The sequence below is a fragment of the Antechinus flavipes genome, chromosome 2 (genome assembly GCF_016432865.1).
Source record: "Antechinus flavipes isolate AdamAnt ecotype Samford, QLD, Australia chromosome 2, AdamAnt_v2, whole genome shotgun sequence".
NCBI classification, from domain to species: Eukaryota; Metazoa; Chordata; class Mammalia; order Dasyuromorphia; family Dasyuridae; genus Antechinus; species Antechinus flavipes.
In genome coordinates this window covers 77,762,416-77,784,113 of record NC_067399.1, presented here as the reverse complement: position 1 = coordinate 77,784,113, position 21,698 = coordinate 77,762,416, and the positions used below count along the sequence as shown (strand labels likewise).

The 21,698-nt window shown below is 36.1% G+C and overlaps 1 protein-coding gene and 1 pseudogene across 1 annotated transcript in view; both read right to left on the bottom strand.

The window, feature by feature from the left end:
- WWOX (WW domain containing oxidoreductase) overlaps nucleotides 1–21,698 on the bottom strand; it is a 1,223,908-nt gene that overhangs the window by 516,174 nt on the left and 686,036 nt on the right. The window lies entirely within an intron of this gene.
- On the bottom strand, nucleotides 13,448–21,243 carry LOC127547979 (short transmembrane mitochondrial protein 1-like; annotated as a pseudogene).

The following is a 21,698-nucleotide window of genomic DNA, read 5'->3' as shown; positions in this document are numbered from 1 at the left end:
GCGTGATCCTGGGCAGATCACTTTACCTTGTTTGCCTCGTTTATAAAATGAGCTAGAAAATGAAATGGCAAACCACTCCAGTATCTTTACCAAGAAAACTCCCATATAGGATTACAGTCAGACTGAACTAATCAATTACACCACAACAGAAAGAAAAAAAATCTGGACTTAAAGTCTGGAGAGACCTGCTTTTAGATCCTGTTTGTGATATTTATGAGGATCTGAAGGCAAATCCTTCACTTCTCTATAACTGTAATTACTAAGTCCCAGGGTTGTTATGAAGACTGAATGAGATCATATATGCAAAATGTTTTGCAAGCATTAAAGTACTATATAAATATTAGTGATTATAAGAGAATGGTATTTTTACTTGGGAATTAGTAGCATTTCATTATTAATTAAAATAATTGAAATTTCCTTTCTGATTTGCAGCCTGAAATAACAATTTAGCTTCAACCTCCATTTCTATAGAGTTAGAGAGGTGGAAGAGTAGATAAAGAACTGGCCTCAAAGCCAGGAAGATCCACCTCTGACACAGACTGCTTCTGTGACCCTAGCCAAGGCACATGAGACTCTCAGACTTTAGGCAACCCTCCAGGACTATAAATTAGAAATGGTGCTAACCTACATCAGTAGATAGTTTACTCATTTAAGAGTTTTGTATATCAGTGAAATCACAGGTTCAGAGAATATCACTAACCCTAAGGTTTCTCCACAACAACCCCATGAAAGAGGTGGTACAAGTATCATCATCATCTCCTTTTTCCCCAGAGAACGGAATTTATCTCCTTTTAGACTTCTGCTAATAAGTATCAGAGCTAAGAGTCAATCTAAGATTTTTTGACTTGAGTTCTGCTCTTCTCCCACTATATAACAATGCCTTTAATGCCATGCTTTAATTTAGCCCTTTTCCTATATCTAATGATAATTGTTCTGAAGACATCTTTCAGGTACATTTCCAGGAGTCATTGTGGAAATTTGCATATTCATATACATCTGACTAGCATATAAGCCTATTGACTGTGCAGTGTATTATCAACCATGTTTCTGATGTAAATTGTATTATGACTCTAAAAGATGCAATTGAATGATTTTTCTCTTTCTTAGAAGTAATTCCCATGGAATGATTTTTACTGGCTGTCATTACCAATACCCTACACTAAATGTGAATCTACTGACTAGAGAGAAAGACAGAGTCAAGCTATCAGGGCAGGATGTACATGCTGAAGTATAAGAAGCCATTGTAGGAGGAGGCTTCAGGCTGCATCCAGAAAAGATCCGATCTGGATAAGAAGTCCCCTACTGCATCTCTGGAGAGGGATCATCCAGCCTCTATCTGAAAGCCTCCGATGATGACTCCTGGATCACCCCTTCATTCAGGCTTGAGATTCCTTTCAAATGATTTTCCTATATCCTGGTTTCTTGTCCTTTCACTATCCTAGTTGTTGCTCTTCTTTGGAGAGGCTCCAGGATCATTAATGTCCTTCCTAAAATATTAGGCACAGAACTGAACACAATATTCAAGATCTGATCTGAGAAGGATTCTCACCTCTTATATTTTGGACTCTATGCTGACAGTGTCATCAAATTTTTTTAAGCTGCTATATCACATTACTTCTTATGTTAAGGACCATAGGAAATCCCTTTAGGGTCTTGTTAAGGGAATTGAGATTGGAATACATGATTCTAGATATTCCTCTTTGATAGCTAATACTTGAAAAACATTTTTCTACTATTAATAAATGTGTGTACTATCATAAAGACTATACCTGATATAATGTAATATCTGAAAGTAAGTTCTTTCTATGGAATTCATCTTTGAATTCTGTACTTTTAACAACCATGGTTGCATTGACGCAAACATAATTAACAGTCTAATAGTAAATTAAACCTAGGAACAACCATATTTGATTCATAATGATTTCAACTTTATCTTGAAATGGTTCTATTAGTGAGTAATAACCCACCCATTCACAGTGAAGCTCCAGTGAATCCTCACTGATGTGGAATTGCCCTTGGTGACATTTTTTATCAAAATAACTATAAATGGAAAAAAGAACATAGAAGCAGGAAGAATGTGAAATGTAATTACAAAGGCCAGTAACTCTAAGAATAATAAAAAAGAATAATACTAAGGTACACTTATATAGCACTTTCCAGTAATAAAGCCCTTTAGGTAGATCTCATTTGGTTTTTCACAACATTCTTGTATTAAAAATAATACTTAAGCTCCTACTCTATGCAGAACAACATGCTTGGTGGTACAGAAAAAGAAGTGAATAAAACACAGTTTTTGTTCTTAAAGAACTCACAATATTATAGACAAGAAAATAAAATATGATACCATTTTACATATAAGGAGATTGGGGATAAAAAGGGGGGAGAAGAATGACTTGACTAAAGTCACAGCACAGACAGGTGGCAGGGGGATGGGAGGGGAAACTAAATCCCGAACTGCACGAAACCCTCTGAGCACAAGCACAACTCCTAAAGAAAAAACCAAAAACAAAGTAAAAACACATCATGCTGAGATTTGTACACTGTGGGTGGGTGGGTGGGTGAAGATGGTGTTATTTAAGTAATGTGTGTATGTATATATATATATATATATATATATATATATATATATATATATATATATATATACATATATATATATATAATATGCTTGTATGTTTGTGTGTATATATATGTATATATTTTATAATCCTATTAATATCTATAACATATAATCATCCATTAATCGTCTAGTTTTTCATTGTGTACTCACTTTTACCTCTATGCCTTTTCTTCAGGCTTTGAAATCTCTCTGTTATGTGTTCATGTATGTATTCCAAAAAAGAAATCTTCAATTTATGAATAAGTTGGCTATCTAGTTATCTTCATTTTTCTTCCCTTAGGTCCTAAGAAGTGGTTCTCATATTACTGCATTCTTTTTTTTCTCAATTATCTTACTATCTTAAAGGTTGACTTCATCTGATTTTGTTAAGCATGGGGAATAGGACAGCAAATTTATTTTTTAAAAATTCCTGCCATTTTTATATGTCAAAGTTCACCTCATTAGCTGAGACAATGGAGTAATAACTAGATTCATCGGATACTCATTGGAGATAGAGCATCTTGATGAGGAGTGTAGGTATCAGAAGACTGTGGAGACTTCTTTCAGAATGCACACAACTAAGTACAATTTCCTCTATAAATAGAAGGTGTTGTATTAGAGTATTTCAAAGGTTCTTTTTGGGCGTAAATTCTATGATTCCTCTCCATGCACAGAGAGAGCAAGTGCTTCTCTCTCTCTCTCTCTCTCTCTCTCTCTCTCTCTCTCTCTCTCTCTCTCTGTCTGTCTCTCTCTCTCTCTCTCTCTCTCTCCCTCCCTCCCTCCCTCCCTTCTTCCTCCCTCCCTACCTCCCTCCCTCTCTCTTCAAAATCCATTATTTTCCTTTTGGTAATCTTCCCTGGATTCTTAAATGATTATGCTCTGGCAGGTTCTGCCATACTGGGGAGGCTCTGAGTAGTGGTCCAATGACATTCTCTGGTTCTGCCTCCAAAGACTTAACAATGTAAAATGGTTCAATATCAAGTAGGCTGAATAATTTTTAATTTTGGGGTTCATAGCAACTTTGCAAGAGCTTTTACCAAAGATACAGAAGTCTAACAATATATACTCTTTAACCTCAAAAGGCTATTGGAGGGAAAATAATTTATAAGCTGTTATTTAAGTACTAAGTTATTTAATACTCTTCTGCAAGAGTACAGTAGGGTCTTGTTAAGGGAATTGAGATTGGAATAAATGATTCTAGATATTCCTCTTTGATAGCTAATACTTGAAAAACATTTTTCTACTATTAATAAATGTGTGTACTATCATAAAGACTATACCTGATGTAATGTAATATACAGGTTGAATATGAATGCTCCCTCTAATTCTTTTGTTAGTATTTTGATGATGAGAACTGATCAGCATAAAGAAGGGAACATGTGTACACACTCTCATCTACAAACACTTGAGTATTGTTCAAAATTTTACTATAAATCTATATTACAAATATCCCCTCTGTTTACCATTTAAATTAAATAAGCTATTATGATTCAAAATGTAGATTAGGAAAATTTCCCAACACAGAATACAGGGAGAAAATGGAGTAATATGAGGTAAATGACAGTAGATCTAGATATGTATAGAATTGGTTAAATAAATTGACCTAAAGAAGGGTAATTAATGAATCAGTTTAAACATTCCTTCATCCAATGGATTATAATAATATTTAGTCAGAGATTTGCCATTATCTAGATGAGTGCTGAAGCCCCTTCAAACTCTAAACTCTATGTCTCCTTCAGGATCCCACTCCAAGTAAATAGCTTTAAAGCCAAAGATTATGTCTTTCTATACCTTCTTTGTATCTCTTATCTTGAAAAGAGAGAACATAAAACAAGCCTGGAATAAATGTTTGCTGGTGAATTTAAGGAGCAAAATGTATGAAGAGGGGGAAAAAAAGTGTAGTTGGAAATTCAACATTTTCCCATTCACTTCTTTTGATAAAAGTGTTCTAAATTCAGGCAGTATCATGCATGCCACATTATGAAACAGGAGGGTGAACTGGCCCTGTGACATTCTGTGAAGGCACATAATGCTTTTGAAACATGAATGGCTCTATGTGTCATTTCACAGTTTCCTACTATGTATCACATTCTCCCATTAAAAAAAAGAAGGAAATCTATCTGGTTATCTACGTGTGGAATCCACTGTGAAGAGACCCCAGCCTTCCTGTTAACACAATACTTTTATCCAGTAATCACAGCCCGCGGGAGACAAAATAACAATTCATCTGGAAAACGAGATTAACTCATTTAAGTTAGGCAGTGATCACAGAGAGCCAGGGCTGGTGTTATCTGTCTGAGTGAAAGCACACAGATTTGAGGGCCATTCTGGTTCATAGGGTCTGGATAGCAGGCCCAGCTTGTTGAAAGTAATTGGACCCTGTCAGAGTATGTCCTTGTGTGATATGGATATTACAATTGGATTCTATTAATCTTTGACAAATCCCCTCTCATCTGATAGAGATTGCATCCTTCCTTTCTTTATTAGAACACGTCTGGACCATGATCATTTTAGCTCTGGTGTGCCTTAAGTACCACAGGTGAGCACAAACCCTACCTGAGATTCATATTTATGGTATTCATCAGGCTCAAAGTGAAGCTTCCCATTTCCTTGGACTAGTCATTATCCTAAGTGTTGGCCTAGCACAGATTAGAAAGTGACAATTTTCATCTATCTGCAATGACTAAACATATTTTTCTTTTTCTTTGTCATTTTCATGTACTCTTTCAAGTTTCCTAGTTTTAAGTGCTTCTAGATAAAGTTCGAAATATCACCTTCTCTCTGTGCCTCGCAAATAATTTTTACATATAATAATAGGAGAAGAATGGAACAGGACACAGTGGGATTGTTCACTCTCTTCCTTTGGATACTCTCCTCTTTTCTTGTCTTGTCCATTAATGTCTTAATGTTCAGAACCTAAGGCTGTTAGCTTTTTTGAATACCATGTCATGCTGTAGATTCAGGTTGAGCTTTCAATCCACAAGATCCCCAGAAAATTAAAGGACAAACTTATTAAAAGTTTTAAATTCTGAGAAGTGCTTTCAGATTCCCAAAATTACGGCCTAAAAGCATGGATAAATACTAAAACAGTAAATTCCACACACACACACACACACACACACACACACACACACACACACGTATTTAAATACCATATGTTTAGGTAATTTCCATTGTATCATTATTGTAATACCTGAAAAAACATGAACCAAAGAAAAAAATCTGCAAGAATATCTGCCTATAGATTCAATATGAATGTTCCTTCTGATCCCTATATTAGTATTTTGATGATGAGAACTGTCAGCATAAAGAAGGGAGCATGTGTACACACTATCATTTACATACACCTGAGTATTGATCAAAATTTTACTGTAAACCCATCTTACAAATATCCCCTCTGTGTATGACACTTAAATTAATTCCAATTTAGAAGAAAAGCTCCCTAAAAACATATTTGGCCTGAGTTCTAGGAGGTACGTGTACTTCCCTACATTGAATTACTTTTAAGCTAGGTATCTAAGTCAAGTAAGTTTGTCTTTTAGAGTTATAACAACAGTGCAGTTGTGTAAGATGTGCAGTGGACCGCAAGTCAGAAGGCTGCTTCCTGCAAGGAATTGAACTTGAAGTTAAAAGCCAAGTGACTTTGATTCACTTCTCTTCCATTTGCTAGCTCTATGAACAAGTCCTTTGACTAGGTTAAGTCTCTATGAAATGACGCTAGACTAAGTGACTGAATGATACTAGGATACTATGACACTTGTACACATGAACCTGGAAGTTCACACCAAGTAAACAGGGGACAGTTAAATAACCCTCTGCATAGTTTGTATTTTTGATAAGTTGTATAAAATTCTTGATAGATTCTTCCCTTCATCTGTAATTCATCCCACTTCCTAACTATGATTATCTTCCTCATTCTTTAGAACTCAGATCAAATGTCACCTTTTCCAAATAGTTTTCTATGATTTTTCCAATTAATTATGACCTTTCCCCTCATAAATGTCAGAGAATATTCTGTATTTCTCCGATGTTCAGTCTTATATTTGTAGTTATTTTGCCATTGTGGGTTGAAGGTTCCCCTAAATTCTTAAAATCTATGACAGCTGAATGAGAAATTTGATAGATTTTACCTAGGCTTCAGGAAAGTATCTGGCCACAAACTGTTTGCCTGTCAATATAAAACTAGATAAACCAAAGTCAGAAATAGGCTTATCATTTCTGTTACACAATAGCTAATTTTAGCTGCAGAAATTTATGAAGAAAATATATGACAAAGGGTTTGGGGAACATATTAAGAAAAAAGAAAAAAAAAGAAAAACCTTTATCCATGAAATGGCAAATCCCTGCTATATAGATGTTGTATGTAATATCCCCTGAGTAGACTGTTCAGTTCAAAAGGGTACAGATATTGTAGACAGCTCTTTATAGCAGGCAACTAGGTGATACAGTGATAAACTTGGAGTCAGTAAGATCCGAGTTCAAATTCTCTTTCAAAATTTACTAGTTGTGCTACTATGGGCAAGCCACTTAACTTCTGTCTGCCTTCGTTTTTTCATGAGTAAAACGATAATGATAATCGTAATTATCTCCCAGGGTTACTGACAGGAAAAGATACAATATTTGCAAGATGCTTTGTAAACATTAAAGTACCATATGAATCCTAGTTATCATTACTATTATTTAAACTTTCTGTCTCTCTTAAAACTTAGACCATATGCTGCATGCAAAATCAGGGAAACTTATAGCTTCAAGGGATTTCAGAACTCAACTGGTTCATGTCATATTTAAAATGAATCCCATTTCCTGGATGTGTTTAACAAAGTTTGAAAAAAATGACTGAATTGTTATAGAATGAAATCAGATAATATATTTTTATAGATGACTCAGTCATCATAGGTGTGTCTCCAAAAGTGTTCTGAGGCATGTGAGTAGGAATGGAAGTAGCCTGTAGTAATCCAGGCTAAGGATTTGTCAAGAGATAAGTAAGGACAGGACAAGGTGGTTAGGGATTCAAGTGCAAAGGTTATTAGGTAGGTGACCTTGGGAAAAACTGTTAACTTCTTTGAGCCTCAGTTATCCCTATAAAATGGGGATAACAATATCATCTACCTCAGAAGGTTATTCTGAGGATCAAATGAGCTAATATAATGTAAAATGTTTTGTGAATATTAATGTATTAAATGTGAGCTACTATGATTATTAATTCAGTTCTTATGTCATATGAAAGTATCTGATTAGAATATCAAAAATTTTGTGCAGTAGAAATAAACTTCAAGTGACATCCATCTGACGTGTTAGGTTACTGTAAAGACTACATACTATGAGACGTCTGCCAAGATTCTGACATGACTAAAATGACTGAACAACAAAAAGTCCTATATATAAGTATAGGAGATACTCACTGGCAGCTTGAAGGCCTTCTATAGATTATATTATCATAATATAAAAAGTGAAACTGAAAAAAAACCTGGGGATGGTAGGTAGGTAGGTAGAATGACCACTGTGGTTTTGAATCTCATCCTCTTGCTTTTTAAGACCCAGTTTAGGATTTAGTCTTAACAGAGATAGCCTGTGGGAATGATGGGAGACAGAGTCAGCTGTGAGATTGGTGGTTCCCTATGAGTTCCATCGATGAGACTTGAGACACAGAGGTAAGCTTTATTTGCAGATCCCTCAGAGAGGGGAGCCTTTATCTTATCCATCACAGTATGGCAATGGACTAGATAAGTCTCTCAAGTTGGTCACAACTTGAAGATCATGAAACGCAGGCTGGATGCCAGGCTACACATTAAGTCATGCATGTTTGATTAGATTCTATCAAGATGTTTCCCTAATTTATAATCAAGATACATGGTAGTGGTACAGCTATATCTTATACAAAATAACACCAATCCCAACACCAGCAATTTGAGAAAAGTCTTCATTTTGATATGCATTTTTCTCTTTATTGTCAAAGTATTTCACAGAAATATAAATGGTTATTTCTTGAATATAGCCCTACCATCAGTTCTGTCAGAGGGAGACTGAGTATAAAATGCCAGACAGAATCGGTCTTTTGAAAATGCAAATACAAAAGACTAAGAAAACATTTCAGCTGAAAAATCCACACATATTTGAGCAGGCCATTGCACTGCATAAGCAAATTGTTTGATTAAATATTAGGTGGTAATATTTTAATACAAAAGAAATCCAATATATGTTTTAGCCTTAGAGAGAATGTGTTGCTTCTATCAATGTTTAAGACATTATCTTTATAGGCTTTTAAAGTCCCATCTGAGAGAGAAAGAGAGAGACAGAAAAAGAGAGAGAGAGTGACAGAGTCAGAAAGATAGAGACAGAGAGCGAGAAAGAGAGAGAGCGAGGGGCGGGAGAGAGAGAGACACAGAGACGAGAGAGAGAGACAGAGAGAGAGAGAGAGAGAGAGAGAGAGAGAGAGAGAGAGCGCCATCAATGCCCACAGAAGCAACACTGCCCCCAAATACTACATCATGTCAGCTCTTTGAGTGTGTTCAGTTTCAGTTGTTTTCCAAGTCAACGCACAGGCAGCCTTGCCTAAAAGGAAGTAGTCAATAGGGAGAGAATAACGAGACCATTTTCAGAATCCACCCAACAGCTTGGAAAACTGTCTGCTTACCATTATCCTGCTTTCACATGTCATAATCATTTTCACAGTAAAGATACCCTTCCTGCAGTTTCGCCCAAGAATGCATGACTAATTTTAACCACTTGCACAAATCTTCTAATGGAAATTTCAAACAGCTTTTATAGATTAGAGTTTTATAAATTGTACACAGAGCAATAACAGACACCAAGTCTTGCTGCTCTCCCCTAGAAGGGGTTGGTGGCTAATGAGACACTGAGTAACACCGGGCAGGTTTCTCAAGTAGCAATAGTGCTCTCTGTACTGATAGAATGGAATAACTAACTATTCTCTGTCTACGGATAAATGCAAAGGTAAATTGGTTATTCTGCTAAAATTCCTGATCAGATGGGACTGATCACAGAGGAGGAAGAGAGCCCACTGATAAGAGGAAAGAAGACCATAGAACACAATGACATTTCAGAGTAACATTTACATTATTAACAATATTTACAATATTTTTAAAAGTCCAGTACTGCATTTTAACTCATTTAAGGGAATGTCTGGTAGGGAAATTCTTTCTATCAATGCAGATTTGTCACTATTTTGCAGTTTGGTAGTCATAGATGGTTTTCTGGGCCATTGGGAGATTAAATGATTTGCTCCAGGTCACATAGTGAGCAAGTTCCAAAGGCAAGACTCCAAGCCCGGCACTGCAGAAGGTGGGCTGTGCAGCCTTTACCAATACCATTATTAATAATGATGACAATAACAAGGATGATAACTGACAGTTAGATACTGTCATTATTTTTTATTTAATAATAGCTTTTTATTTTTCTAAGTACATGTAAAGATAATTTTCAACAGTCACCCTTACAAAACCTTGTGTTCCATTTTTTTTTCCCTTACTCTCTCCTTCCCCACTCTCTAGACAGGAAGTAATCCAATATAGGTCAAACGTGCAATTTTTCTATACATATTTCCACATTTATCATGCTGCACAAGAAAAATCAGATCAAAGAGGGAAAAAAAAAGAGAAAGAAAAGGTGAACATACTATCTGTGATCCATATTCAATCCTCATAGTCTTCTCTCTGGATGCAGATGGCTGTCTGTATCACAGAAACTGTCTTCTTATTACCAAAAACTCTAACATTTGAAATTAATAATCGATCCTAGAGATCAGGCATACAGTGAGAAAATAGAAGTTCAGCTTGAGGAAATAAGTTGAACTCAGGATGCTATCAAGTTAGTGGAGTGCTGGGGTGAGAACCCAGGTCTCTCAGATAAAACAAAACAAAACAAAACAAAAATCGGTGATCATTTTATTAGTATGCAATTGATATTGAGCTGAACAGTGTACAAAGCAGAAATAAGGAAATATTTTCCTCTTTACAGAATTATGTCTAAAGTTAAACTAGACAAAAATGAGGCCACTAAACTTCAAATCTAAAAAATAGGTTGAAAGAAGGGTTCTGTTGATGGGAGGAAAGATAGGAGGAGGATATTATTGATGTGAATTTGATTTATTACACTTTTTTTGTTTTCTAGTATATTCTGGCAAACATTTCTATTCAGTTGTTTATTTTTCAAATAAAGATGTTAGTACATGAGCTTTGTTCTCCTAATCTGGAAAAAGAGATTCAGTCAAAAAGCATTTATTAAACACCTACTATTTACCTTGGGGATACATAGACAGGCAAAAAATAAAAACAAACAAAGCCTCCTCTTAAGGGACACAGGGATACAATATGAAAACAACTTTGTACAAAGAAGATATATAGAGGATAAATTGGCAATTGTCTCAGAAGGAAGATACTAAGATTAAGGAAATCTGGGAGAGGTTTCTTGTAAAGGGTGAGATGTTAGCTGAAATTTGAAGGGAACCAAGGAAGGCAGGAGGTTTAGAAATAAGAAAGGAAAGTGATCTAGACACAGTGTGGACAGAATGTGAAAGTTCTGTCAGAAGATGCAGTGTTATTGGCAAGAAATAGTAAAGGAAGCCAATGTCATTGGATCCCAGACTACTATATATGAAGAGGAGGAAAGTATAAAAAGAGTAGATAGTGGTAATCACTCCCTTACAAGAGAAATGGTGCATGTGAAAGGTCTTGTAATGGTAGAAATGGTTTGAGTTGAGAAAAGATGGGGGATGGTGAGAAAGAAAAAAGAATTGAGGATGGCACTTTGATTGTAAGCCTTGGTTAGAAGGAGAATGCTGGTATCCTTGAAACAATTAAGAAGGGGAGAAAAAAATTAGAGAGGAAATAATGATTTCAGTTTTGGACATATGGAATTTTAAACCATCTATAGGATATCCAGTTTGATATAAACAACTGACGGTTGAAGATGTAATAAGGAAGGTCAGAGATAGCTTTAAGAATCATCTCCAGAGTGATGGTAATTAAATCCATAGGAAAGGTAATGAGCTCACCAAGTGAAACAATGTAGAGCAAAAAGAGAAAAGGGCCCAAGAGAAAAACTTGGGAGACACCCACCATTAGTGGATATGACTTGAGTGAAGATCCAGTAAAGGAGACCAGGAGTAAATGGTTACACAAGTAGGAGAAGAGAGCAGCCATGTTGAGCTCCAGAGAGAAAAAAATACTAGGGAAAAGAGGGTGATTGAGAATGTCAAAGGCTGCAGAGAGTTCAAGAAGGAAGATGATGGAGAAAAAGTCACTGGATTTAGTGATTAAGAGATCACTGATAACTTAGAAGAGAACAGTTTTAGCTAAAAGATAAAACAAATTATAGAGAAGTAAGGAGAGGAAGAGGGAGAGGGAGAGGGAGAGGGAGAGGGAGAGGAAGAAGGAGAGGGAGAGGGAGAGAGAGAGAGAGAGAGAGAGAGAGAGAGAGAGAGAGAGAGGAGAGGGAGAGAGAGAGAGAGAGAGAGAGAAGAGAGAGAGAGAAGAGAGAGAGAGAGAGAGAGAGAGAGAGAGAGAGAGAGAGAGAGAAAGAGAGAGAGAAGAGAGAGAGAGAGAGAGAGAGAGAGAGAGAGAGAGAGAGAGAGAGAGAGAGAGAGAGAGAGAGAGAGAAGGAGAAGAAAGCAAGGGGAAACTTCTACTATAGACAGCCTTCTTAAGAAATTCAATCCTGAAAAGGAAAGATACAGAATGATAGCTAGTGATAATGAATGGATCAAGTGAGGATTTTTTTTTTGACGATGAGGGAGAGATGAATATATTTGTATGGAGAAGGGAAGCAGTCAGTAGGTAAGAAGAGATGAAAGATTAATCAGAAATCAGAGAGAAGATAGAATGGAATGGAATCACTTATGCATGCAGATGGGTTTGCTTTGGCAAGGAAAAGAGATTAAAAAATAAAAAAAAAAAACTGAGAAAACAATTCTTGTGACAAAACAAAAACTACAACCTACCCTATAGATTTAGTATGAGGCATCTATAGCAAAAATAGTCATGACTTTGAATAGGACCCAGTTAGGAATATAAATGGTTAACTCAATGAATGGAAGAAGAAGAAAGAACTGGGCTCTAGCCATCAGAGCAGAGGGGCAGGAAAAATAACAATTCATGTATTCTAGAGGTACGTCATGACCTCAGACAAATACTTTTGGTCAACTATAGTAAATTGGAGTTATTTCCTTTCTGTCAGAGCCCTAGTTCTCTGGACCCCCAAAGAGAGCAGGGACATTTCAGGACTGAGGCAGTGAAAAGAAGGCTCATGCTGATACATTCTGTCTGGAACTCTGGGAATCCAGCCCAAGAAAAAGATAGATTTGAGGAAGGAAGCATGTTACATGTAACTAATTCCGTTTTGGATGTTTTTTGAGTTTATGATGAGGGAAAGCTTTAACTAAGTGAAGGGCGCTTGAGATGGAAGATGGACAGTAGTTAGAATGTCAGGCACTAAGAAGAGCTCTGGGATAAAGGTTTCTCTGTCTTTAACTCTGGTCTTTTACCCTCTTCTACAAAATGAAGAATCTGAACAACATGATCTCTATGATCCCTTCCAGCTCTGACATTTTATATCCTAAAAGTCCAGCACATACATCTCTGAAATTCTATTTTCTAAGAACCTCTTCAATACTGATATCCCGTATTCTAAGAATAGGGGGAAATTTAAAAATGGAGCCAGAATAAAGGAAGACAAGTAAAATACTATTCTCAAATGTTCTGTGTGTGTGTGTGTGTGTGTGTGTGTGTGTGTGAGAGAGAGAGAGAGAGAGAGAGAGAGAGAGAGAGAGAGAGAGAGAGAGAGAGAGAGAGAGGATGAATTTGTATAAATATATATTTGGTATATTGGCACCTGAGTTCACATCCTAGCAATGCTTCTTACTATCCTGTGGGACCTTGGATAAGTCACATGCTATTTAAGCCACAATTTTTGGATTATTCATGCTCCTTCTGACTGTAAATCAATGTTCTATGACTAAATTGTATCTCAGATCCCTTCTAAGTTAAATACTTTTAGCTTTTAAATTTAACCTGCACGTGCACTCAAAGGTAGATTTATTTTTTTCTTCTATCTTTCCTCTTCATTTTCAATTTTTAAATGGATTTTTTACTTTGTAGCTTGGGACTGAATCATTCCATCATTATTATTTTCTATTTTATCCAGCTAGAAACCTGGAATGGAATTTTTTTGACAAATTTTCCCTCTGCATCATTCAATGTTTTCCTTTTATTATTCCCCAATCTCTTTCACTAAACCCTGCCAGATTTTCTTTAAAATGAGCCTCTTCATTTATTGGGGAGGAAACTGAGGTCCAGAGTGAAGCAACTTACCTATCTATAGTGACACACTAGGAACAGCTGCCTTCTAATTTCTCTCAGGAATTTGTGTTCACATAATCTGTCATGATCCCAATGGGATTAATGTCCTGATTTAATGCCTGTAACAGACATAGCTTTGGAAGGGAAAAGATGAAATCCACCTGTGTATGCTATGAATATTAGTGTTCTCAATTTGGGGGAGGGGGTTGTAAATTATAGACTCATGTAATGTTGGGCTGGAAGTGACATTAGGGACCATCTTTTCAAATCTCTCACTTAAAAAAAGAGGGAGGTGAGACCCCCAAAGAAAGAAAAGGATTTAGGGAAGACATGTAATGAAGTAGAACGAATGCTGCCTCTGGAATCAAATCCTGTCTCTAATGTTTATTACTGTCTGTGTGATTGGACAATTAAATAGATTTCTCTGGAGCTCTGTCCTTGGATCTCTTCTTTTTTCTTCTCTTCTCTTCTTCTCTGCTATTTCACTTGATGATCTCAACAGCTTCCAGAGATTTCATTACCATCTTTATTCTGATGATTCTGAGATCTATTTATTGAATCCTAACTTCTCTGCTGACCTTCAGTCTCACATCTTCAACTGTTTATTGCACATTTCAAACTGGAAGTCCTGTAGACATCATAAACTCAGAACATCCAAAACTGAATTTATCTTTTCCCCTGAACACCATACATTTCAAATATCATTATTACTATTGAGGGGTCCATCGATTTTCACCTCTCTTCCCCAATCCCAATAATCACCAATTTGTATCCAAGGACTGTCAATTTTACCTCCATATCATCCATCAGCATCTTTCGCCCTTCTGACCCTTTCACCATCTGGTAGAGGTCCTTATCACTTCACACCTGAATTACTGCAATTGGTTGACCTTCCTTTCTGACATCTCTCCAATCTAATCTATCCTCTACTCAGCTGTCAAATTGGTTTTTACTGAGGTATAGATCAGACCAAATACAAAATCCTCTGTTTGGCATTCAAAGCCCTTCAAAATCTATGGTTTTCCCTACCTTTTCAATCTTCTGACACACTGCCACCCCCTTTTGGCCACCATCTAAAGTCCAGGGTTGCTGGTTTGCTTGCCCTTCTTTCTATGACATACCCAGCTCTTTACTCTCTGCATGTCTCTCCTATCTGTATTGCTCTCCCTCCTTATCACTGTCTCCTACCTTCCTTCAAGTTCCAAATAAAACCCTATCTCCTACACGAAGCCTTTTTGATCTCCTCAAATAGGGTTGGCATCAAGAACTAGAGGATTTCTTTTTGGCATTCATATCTTAAAAAATATCTTCAAGATTTTTGTTTGCCAAATTTGGAATTTCAATTTCTTAATACATCTCAACAACATTGCAGAGTGTAAATCCAAACAAAAACTGGATCATAGTGATGGCAGCAACAGCAGTGGCTGAAACAAGAGCCTGGACCAATAAGCTCTACCCTTTCCTCTGAGAGAAGTAAGCAGTGGAAAATTGGGAAGGGAGGGAGAAAGGGGAGAAGTAGTTTACTTCTGGGTTAGCCATGTGTAATAAATTCAGGCATTTAATAGTTATATTATATTATTTTAGGAAAATCCCTTCCTTTTTGGAGAACTTGGTTTCTTTCTCCATAAAATGAGAGGTTGGGAGCAGATGGTATTTAAGGTCCTTTCTAGCTCTGACATTCTATATTCTTTTTATTTTTAAAAATATACAATTTGTTTTTTTAAAAGAAGAAAAGCAAAACTCAAAACAAATATACATAGTTAATCAAAACAAAACCTACATTGAAAATGTTCCAAAAAATGACATTCTATGTTCTAAGGTTTCTTCTGGTTTTTATATTCAGTGTTCCAAGTTTTAAAGTCTTTTATAGCTCTAACATTCTAAGTTCTAAGGTAACTTCTAGCACTAAGAGAATATATTCCATGCTGTAAGTTCTCTTCAGATTTTCTTTTATGGTTCTTTGCTACTATGACCAAAACCAGTCTTCTTCCCAGTTCATTAAATTTTCCAATGTGCTATACTGTCTCTCAGATCCTAATATGTAATGAATCCAACTCAATTACTTCATGGTTACCCATACCTGCTAGACAAACTCCTTTGAATAAAAGCATGTTTAAGCCCCACTGTCCCCTAAGACAGAGAGACATAGGAGGTCAGTCAATACAGAAGGCTTCTGTTGCCTGTCATCTGGGGACAAAGCAGGTGGGAAAATTGAAAGAAGAAATTATTTGTGCTCGGGAACACGTGAACAGCGATGGTTATAAATGTTATAATAAAAAAAAGCTGGGCTACCACTAGCATAGCTTTTATAGCTTAACAGTATTTTGACAACAAATGTTCATATTTCATTTGAAATTTATGAAACCTTTGTGCCTGTAATCCCACGAGCAGCCACATGGTAAATGAAAGTAGCAGGCAGTCGAGATTAATAATCGTTTGCTTCGTATTGGAAGAACATTTCCAAGAAGAAAGCTGCCTTTATCTGCTCCCAGTTTAAACATTCCCTGTATTCGAACCAACGAGAACTCTAAGCATCGGCTAGCAAACATTCACAGATGCCTTATTAATTTATGAGAAAGTGAAGGACCCATCCCCTGGTTTAAGTAGGCAATTTAGAAACAGTAAAGACAGGATGTGAAAAAGAGACATGGGGAAATATCACCATGACAAGTATTCTAAAGGAACGTCGGGTTTAAATCAAGAGCAGAAAGAGTACCTTTATTGGATACTGAGCAATATTTGATATTCTAATAGAGCCATCTTCTTAGGAGAAAGCCAATCTGTCTGCATAAGGATTTGACCATATGCTTCCATAAACCTGTGGTCTGAGAGGCCATGTCGGTAATTTCCAGAAATGACATATGCAAGCAAGATGCCTACTCTTGTTAGTTCAAATAAATGAGTTGGATTTATGATATCCTAAAGTTCAAGAAATACACAACCTCAGGCTGTTTTCAATGGCAAAATAATTTATGATTTCTTAGTGAATTTTGACTTTTTATGAAGAGGTAATATGATGAAATGAAGATGGGTCTGTTTTCCAAAAATTGTCCAGGGTAGTTTCTCCCTTAGTAAAGTAGTACAGGACTACAGGATACTTTTTTTGTTTTTTAAGGTGGGAAGAAATGTAGAGAAGTAGAGGAAAAAAGATTTCATCAATCTCTTACAAAGAAGTGGTTCTTAACCTGTGCTGGAAAGATTTACATAAATCCTAGAGGACAGATCTACTTTTTGTAGAAAAGAATATATTCTCCAGAGGTCTTCAAATTCCATGTTGCATTCATAACTTTCCCATTTCTGGTTAATAGCTCAATATGGCACAGGGTAGTGGAAAGAATACTGAACTTCAGGTAAAAAGGAGTGGGCCTGAATTCTACCCCTACCACACAGACTGCCTGTGCAACTGTGCAACCCAGCGGCTGTTTATTCTTGTAGTCTCAGCTTCATGATTCACACAGTAAGGGCCACAACAACTCTCACATGTCTCCCCTTCTCTCTATTATGTGGCTATCACTCTAGTTTGGATGCTCATTATATCTTGCCTGGACCAGTGTAAGAGTATCCTGTTTGGCTCTTGCTGCTTCTGGTCTACATATCACCTCTGCTCTACCCCTGCCCTGCCCTATCCATCTTCCTAATTGATATTCCTCACTCACTGATTTGATCATGTCACTTTCTGAATTAAAAACCTCCAGTGGCTTCCTTTGGTCTGTAGGTTAAAATTAAAGATCCTTTCTTTGGTATTTTAAGTGACTGGTAATCACCCTACCTTTCTGGATATAAAATGCCTTCATCGCCTTTGGATCTTGAATGGTCCCACCAAACTATCTGGCAGAAAAGAAGGATTCTTTCTTTGCCCTCCATGACTCTGGCTCATATAGTTCATACCTCCCTGATTTTTTTTCTCTTTTGTCTCTATTCCTCTTTCAATATCTGCTGTACAATGCAATGGTTTTGAATCAAAGTAAACTTGGCTTAAAAAATGCACTAGTCTCTCAGAAGTTATGAACATTTAGTCTATGAAGTCCTAGGCCTGGGCTCTTCCTTTCATGAGGAATTGGCCCATTCCAATCCAGTGAATCCTCCCTAAAAGATGTGAATAGATAGGCAAGTAATTATTTAATATATGTGGTCATTAGCATTTTGTACCCAACTCTGACATCAAACTTCTAAGATAAGTTTTAGTAACAAATAAATATACAATTTCAAAGCATGCATTTAAAAATGTATAATGATTTTTTTTCTCATATTACCAAAGTATCCCATGTATCTCTCTCCTTCTCTCTTCCACAGTGCCATCCCAAATGACAAACAGCTTTTTTGGAGAGGAAAAAGGGGAAGGCAGTATAAGTGATCAGTATAATGAAATAGTATGAAAATGTGCACAACATGTAACATGTGGATCTCCCACTTCCACAAATCCTTGATTTTTAAATTTGATTTTTTGTGCCTTCAACAAAACTGATTTCTCCACTCTCTTCCTTATCTTCTTTTTCTGTTTGATCCAGATCCTTATTCTCTGCTTCATAATTCTAATAATTGTCTGGTCTCTTTTTTCTCTGCATTCTTCATGTTATCAAAGCTTTTAAGGTTTCTATTTTAAGCTGTCTCCTCTGGGCACTTTGTGCCATTGCCTTGTAGAACTTGTCCCCATAACTTCATCTTGTCCATTGTATCTCATTTCCAGAATAATGCTTATTATTATTATCTAGTAATAATAGTAGAAGTATATAGCAATAATAGCAGCCAATAGTTAACAGCATTTGCTATTTGTCATGCATTGTGCTAAGCGATTTACAATAATTATATTGTTCCTTACAACAGTTGTGGGAGGTAGGTACTGATTATTATCCCCATTAACAGATGAGACATTAAGACAAACAGGATTAAGTGACTTGTCCAGAGTCACACAGCTAGTAAATGTCTGAGGCTAGATCTAAATTCATATCTTCCTGATTCCAGGCTCAATACTCTATCTACCTAGTACTGTGCTGTGACAGGGACCTGACTCCACCATGTCTCTAATCATGCACTTTACCAGTGATCTATACTCTCTCTTTATTGATTTTTTTTCCTACATTTACCTATGAGTTAAGACTCTCCCACTCCTCCAGGTGTCAACTGATCCCAGAGGTTCCAACTCCTCCCCATATATCAGGACAAGCAGACTTTTCAAGCACAAATTCTTCAGATCTCATCCAGTGTGTAAGGTCCTCATCTTTCTTGGCTGTCTGTCTCTTCACTTACTGGAACATTCACTAATGGATCCCCTTCTACTTCCAGAGTAAGGCCTCTTTCTTTTCCCTTTCTTTTCAATCTTAATCTTCCTCCTGTCATCCACTCCCCTGCAGATTCTCCTTTTTCTGAGAGCATAGAAATCACCTTCCCCTCATTGTTAGCCCTTGATTTGACTCCACCATATCACTCACTCATCCATATCTTGCTACTCCCTTTTTATGTACTCTTTCATGTTGTAGTGCAGTCCCACAAAAGAAGCATTCACTTGTAGGCAGGGTTTATTAGGTTTCCTCCATAATATTCCCTGTTCCTCTCCTTACTATTACCTCTACCAGATTTCTGTCTGTTTCCTTGTGTACATTTATAAGGAAGACTCTTATTGGTCTCTATTTTATGGCTGTTTTCATCTTTGCCTGATGTATTTATACACTTCTACTTTATTTCTGTTTTGTGGGATATGTGAGAAACAAATATTTTCTTGATTCTTCTTTTCTTTTTTAAAATGTTTCAAATTCTTCTTCATGAACTTTAACCACACAGGACAAAAGATGAATGTTAAGTTCAAGATTTACAGAATAGGTCACTATAAGCTGCATGCTCAGTTCCAATGTTCTTTGGAAAACATTATTCCATTCTCTCCTCATTTTTCTAATGGATGCTGAATAGTCTTGCATATCCAAATGTATTTTCCACTGTATTTAAAGTTCTTTTCTCATGATGACTTGCAGAACTTGTTTTCTTAGTTTAAGCACACTTTCTGTCTTGGACTTTGCAAACTTGTTTTTTATTTTGTTTCCTTTTTTGGAGATGAGTTGTGAATTCTTTTAATAGGGATTTCATTTTCAATGGTCAAAAGTAGGGTAGGGCATCTACGTGGTGTAGTGGCTAAAACACCAGCCCTGAAGACAGGAGGACCTGAATTCAAATCCAATCTCAGACACTTAACACTTCCTAGCTGTGTGACCCTGGGCAAGTCACTTAACCCCAATTGCCTCAGGGGAAAAATGGGTCAATATTGCTCTATTATTTCTTTCATTATAGTGTTATGGTCTTATTGAATTGTGTTCTGGGAGATCTATGATTCTTTTATCTCCCCCTTCATACTATCTAGTCTATGAGTTTAGTTATCTTTTCCTTACCTAGCAAGCATATTTTCTTTTAAAGTTGTTGTTTTTCCTTCACTTCTAGATTGTTCTTTATTTCTGTGTATTTACATAATCAATTTATTGTTTTCTCTTTTGTTTCTGAAGTTTGCCATTTTAGTTTCAGTTTTTCTGTTATATTCATTATATTTATTGAGCATGATATAAGTTCTGCTCTTATGATTTTCATTTCTTTTTTAAATCATTCAGGAATAGTATGTTATATTTCTGTTTTCCTCAAATTCCACAGAGTCCTCTATTTCATCAAGTATTGGATCATTTTTCTTTTTTCTTTTTTCTGAAGTATTTATTCATAGACACTGAACTCATTTATTAGAATTGGAGGCCATATTTTCTTCTGTTGTTACTTTTTTCTTGCTGATTTATTTGTTTATATTTAAGATCTTTTAGTTTTCTTCTTCTTGAAATCTTTGGTACTTTCAGTATTTCCTCTCCTTATTTTCTTTATTTCTCACTTCCTGACTCCTGCCCTCTAATTATGGTTTCCTTGATCACTGGATCTCAAAATATCTCAGCCTCCTCCCATGATGCAAGACTATGTCAAATCCTTGGAATTGTCAGTGCAGTCTTACTGCGAGTAGTGTGGGAGGTAAGAGAGATGCTGAGTAAATTTAGGGTCAGTGGTACATCAATAACTGGGTTCTGAGTGATTTTGGTTTTTTACTTCATTTTTTATTGTGGATATTCTAGACCATGGAAACAGCTGAAATTGTTTTATCTTTGGTGTATATTTTTTGTTTTGGATGGATCTAAAAGTTGTTGAGATAGAAGACAATGTCTGGTCCACCATTATGTGACTCCTATTCCACAAAAAACATGAATTTTAATATATATATTTATATATATTTACATCTGTATATAAATATTTTTATAATATATAACAATATATATGATATGATATATGTATACTACATAATTATATGTATATATAATATATCTATAATTGTATATAATATATAAATATATTTATATATACATATACACACATATAATCACATTTAGGTGATAATTATGCACAAGGACTTCTATGGCCTCTTATTATTTCAGAGAGATGACTTTGGCCACTCAAATGTGAAAACACAGCATGATTTCTGTCAGTAGAGCTGGAAAGTCTTCTACTATTAAGAGTAGTCATGGAGGCTCTGGTCTTAGATAACAGATTTTGGGACTTAGATGATAATCCAAGGACCAACTTGAGGAATCAATGCTTATCACAAAAGGCTCACCATACTACTGTGTAGTAGAAAGAAAGTGGCATTTGAAATCATAAGTCCTTGGCTCAATTTTAGTTCTGCTATTTCCTAATCACATGACTTTGGGTAATTCACAAACTCTTTTGAGCTTAAGTGTCCCTATTTGTGAAATATAGTTGGATTAGAAAAA